The sequence below is a fragment of the Oreochromis niloticus genome, linkage group LG12 (genome assembly GCF_001858045.2).
Source record: "Oreochromis niloticus isolate F11D_XX linkage group LG12, O_niloticus_UMD_NMBU, whole genome shotgun sequence".
Lineage (NCBI taxonomy): Eukaryota > Metazoa > Chordata > Actinopteri > Cichliformes > Cichlidae > Oreochromis > Oreochromis niloticus.
The window spans coordinates 12801515-12806087 of NC_031977.2; the positions used below are offsets into that span (position 1 = coordinate 12801515).

Below are 4573 nucleotides of genomic sequence, written 5' to 3' on the forward strand. Positions count from 1 at the left end.
GTGAGAAGAAATAAATCCAACATGATGGCTATCATACTTTTGCAACTGCAGTGTTAGAGGTAAGCATCACCAGCTGAGGACTACTAATCAACACAGGTTAAAGAAGAACTTACACATACACTTATTATATATTTCCAAATCATGTCAACTAAGGTTGATATGATTTGGAAATAAAAGAATATGGAATTACATTTTGCCCCAATAGTTTTAGAGGCCACTGTGGAGCATTGAATTGTTATGTAACTTGGCTTCTAGTATAAAAAAGTAGCACAATGAGGTCAGCATGTCTAGCTGTAAATCTGACAGAGTATCAGTGACGGGTCCACCCTTCCTCCTCCTCCCCTGATCCTTGCCCATCGAGCTCTTTCAGTAAAATATTCTCATTCTGTGTCAATGTTGTGTTAATGTTAATAAATGTCTTAATTGGTTCAAAAAAAGGGAAAATGTCTGTCTAGATGTTAGAAATACAAATTTGCAAAACAAACAAACAAACCCAGACATTTGATCTAATCTTGACAAACCATAATATTAGCTAGCCTGTTAACAGCAATGTTCAACGTAAAGGGTCATCTTTGGTCCTTTTCCCTACTTCACAAACACACACATGTTGGTGTGTATGGCATCCCTGTGTACCTTTTTCATCATACCCCACAAACCAATAAAAAAAAAATGGAGGTGGGATGTCTAGGCTTCTTATCTGCCTGTTTTGTTGTTGGCCCCATAGCGTGAGTGTGTATTCATGGCCAGTTCCTGCAGGCCCTGCCTGTCAAACCAGGCATGCGTGCATGTTAGCTCGCCCAAACCTATCTACGGCATTGTCCATTCAGTATGATTATCATGAACCCACACCGCCTCCTGTCTCCGGGGCTCACATGAACCAGTACTTCCTCCAAGGAAGGAAATGTTCGTTACCCATGGGCCAGTGTCACACGATTACGCTGTACAGACCCAAAAGGCAAGTTTGACTGAAAAAAATGTGTATGTAAACTGATCTTTTCTGCTCTGTCCCTAGATAACGTTGTGTTCCCACCAAGGAACTGAAATTATTCCAAGTTAAATCACATAACGACTCGTGAGCGCAATCCACTTCAGAAACATATTGTAATCAAAAAAACAAAACTACTCCTCTCTCGATCGCCCCAGCCCATGCATCCCACTCAACCACCAACCCTACATTTTTCTTGAACGTGCACATATTCACTCGTACGTGCACAAACAGTTGGGCAGTGGGACTACGAGAGAGAGGGAGATCATTTGTCTCAATCTGCACTGATGATAGTTTATCAGAGGCTGGAGGAATGGAGTGGGAGCAGGTGGTGGAAGCAGGCTTTGTGAAGAGACCACAGTAATCAGATCTGCAGCTCAACTCAACAGAGCTGGGGGAGTCCAGCCTGACCCACCAACCAACCTAACAATTGTAAAGGGTTAACTTCCCCCCACCTGGATCCCTGGCTATCCAATTAGACATTACAAACACTGGGCTAAAAAGCAAGACCCGCAGTCACTGTCTTCCGCTTGGACCTTTCAGGAGGTGGAGCTCACAGCAATCGGCCTCCCTAAATGTAACTGACCAATTAAAAAAAAAATTATGGCACATTATAGTTGTCTATGCTTGTTAAAAAGTTACTTTATGTATCTGTCATTATGCATCCCTACATTTCCCTATTCCTGTTTGCCCTTTAAACTATATGACATTTAATGTATCACCCATTTAACACTGAGTCGGTTCCCTTGTTTCATACTCCCATTGTCTTTCTTTTTCTCTCTGACCCATCCACTTGTGGCCACAATGGATGGTCTTTCTCTCATTCATAGAGTGTAGTGTATAGTAATACTGTGGTGGTTGCTATAGCAACCCGCTAGTCAGACGATCTCATTACTGGCCCTTAGACATTTCTTTCTCGCTCCCTCTCTAAGGAATTACCACTTTTCATTATGATTTCCCTCCCCTCTCTCCCAGCTACCCCTCCTTCTTTATCTCTGTCTCCCCCTGTCTCTCTTATTCTCCCCCTCCCTCAAAGGTCAGATGTCCTCCATGGTGGGGAGAGAGGAAATCTGTAAAAGAGTTGAGGTCTATTCAGTAACCCCCGTCTCCCTCCGATCGCAGCCCACAATCATTCTGTTCCTTTCTATAGCTGCAAAGAAAGCAGCCAGAAAAGAAGGGAGGGAAGAGAGGAGCCTTGAGTCTGCTGGTCTGCTGTTCTTTAGAGCACATTTTAAAATCTGTTTCTTTTTTCTGCCCTTCTCTTTTCTCTCCTCAAAGCTTTCTTTTGTGTGGAAAATAGCTCCTTGAACTGATGGTGGAGTAGTGGTGTGTGTTGACATTTTTTAAAATGCTCCTGCCCACAATCAATAGCCGCTAAAGTCACACATACACTCTGTGCGCACGCACGCTCTGCGCACGCGTATGCTCACTTGCACGTACAGCTGTGCACGCATACTTAAACTGGCTCACACACGCGACATACGTTCGTTTATGGGAACATGCAGAAATAGTTTGTGTAGGGTTAGTTTCCCGTTTTAGGTGTTGGTCAAGAGCGGGGTCGGGCCATACATCATATCATGGGACATGATTTCAAATGCCTGACTTTTAAACATTATTGGAAAGAATGAGGGTAAGCAAACTATGACGTAAAAGTCTGTAATGCAAACATGCACGTTGTATACTCTGTATAAAAACAGTGAGCAAGGAAGCTCCTAGTGGAATCTTTTCTCATATTCTCACCGATGAAAGTCTGTTTTTGTTGCAACAAAAATGTCTGTCTTAACCCAGCTTTGATCTTCACTGTATTTCAGGTCTCACTCTTTCATTCTTCATCTGCTACAAAGGGACAGTGAACAGTGGGCAGATCCATACGCCCTATTGCTCCATCACAGATTGATCCAAATGGGGCTCTATTCAACTGCACTGGCCGCACAATTGATCCCGGCCTCTCTGCTGCGGTAAACATTTTACTCGGCTTGCCTCCATCCTGATCAATAGCCTTCTTTTAATAATGTATCTCATTGATCAGTTTGGTCCCTGAGTAAATTGATCAATTATTTTAATCTTTTTTTTTTTTCCTTTTTTTGGCATGTGGTGTCAAATGAGGGGCAGACTGCTCTGGGTGGTGCTAGTAGTCGCTGGTAGAGTCTATTTAATCAACCTATTTCACATTGGATATAACTCCTAAACGCTCTGTTATTTATGCAGACAGGAAGCATTGTTTAAACTTCTGCTGAATGCTCTCTAAAACACTGTGGTATTTGTGCTTTCTCTGTTACTGCCTCGTCCCTCTGATAGACTTCAAGGGCACTGGTCATCAGCACTGGTAAAGTAAATGCACTCCACCCACCACATCTCATTACTAGTCCTAATTATCCTGACAAGTCACCACCAGCTTGTATATGTGTGTCTCTGTGTGTGTGCATGTGCTTGATTTTGCAGACATAAACAAAGCTGTGAGAGCACCAACACATTTATTCCTGGCACAGACACAAACATACATTGAATGCACAGACATTAAATGGTGAAGCAATGGATCAATAGCCAGCTTGTGTCCCTGACTTCATGGAAGGCAGCAGAAAAGGTATTTGAAATCCAAAGAGTTATCTGAGGCAAGAGAAAACAGGGAGGAGGTAAAGTCTTTGTTAGTATGACCTTGCTGGGATTTATCTTCTGCTGAGATATTTTAAGATTGGCCAGGATAAAACCAAGCATGTAAAAGGAACCCCCGCCCCCCAGCTCCTCCAATACAAGAAAGCGACATGTACCTATCTTTTATGCTAACATAAACATATAAATTCCTGACAGATTTTCTTTCATCTGCCCATACTTCCATCAAGATTTGCTGTCTCTGCTTTCCCTCCCACAGGACTGTTGAGTGGACGATTACTGTGCCAATCAGGAGCTGAGCAGGTGTACATGTCGCCATGTTGCCTGCTACCTCATTAAAGTCTCATCTTCATAGCCTTTCACTCACGCCCATCTGAAATGTCACGACATAATCCACAAGACTTTAGACACCCACTACACACCCCTCCCCACAACACGCTAGCCGCACCAAAATGCTCCGATCATCTGTCACCGGTGTACGATGCGCCGCGCTGCTTGCTCGCTCTTCCAGAACACAGGTGTGAATATAAGCAGAGCAGAGCTGAAGCTTTCCTGTGATACGGCTTTTCACGCTATTGTCATGCATCATCCCAGTGGATGCACTTCACTTCTCCAACCATGCTAAATGTTTGACAGCTAATACAAACTAACCAAGATATGTAACCAAAGTGAGTATTAAAAAAGATGGTTTCAGATGGTTTGCTATGTTTATGCATGAGTACATTGTTTTTGTATTCAAATGCAGACAGGCTAAATTTAAAGCAACATATAATTAATAGAAGGTAGCAGTTTGCAGAGCATGCATGTGGCCAGTTTAAGATTTGTGCGTGCAAACACAAGAGCATCTATGTGTGTGTGTGTTTGTGTGTGTGTTTGTGAGTGTCTTTAGAGAGAGCGCTAATTGTAAAGGATGTGGCAGGTTAAGATAAGGTTATCTTGACGCTGTGAAACGTCTGAGAGAGAAGGCCAAAGCTTGCA

At 43.0% G+C, this 4573-nt stretch overlaps 1 long non-coding RNA gene across 1 annotated transcript; it reads left to right on the top strand.

Annotated features, from left to right (window-relative positions):
- The first annotated feature begins 2479 nt into the window (after positions 1-2479).
- LOC112841793 (uncharacterized) lies at positions 2480-4253 on the top strand. Its single transcript, XR_003213164.1, has 6 exons — positions 2480-2615; positions 2797-2943; positions 3098-3126; positions 3284-3311; positions 3428-3569; positions 3855-4253. It is a non-coding gene; the product is annotated as an uncharacterized LOC112841793 (long non-coding RNA).
- The last annotated feature ends 320 nt before the right edge of the window (positions 4254-4573 follow it).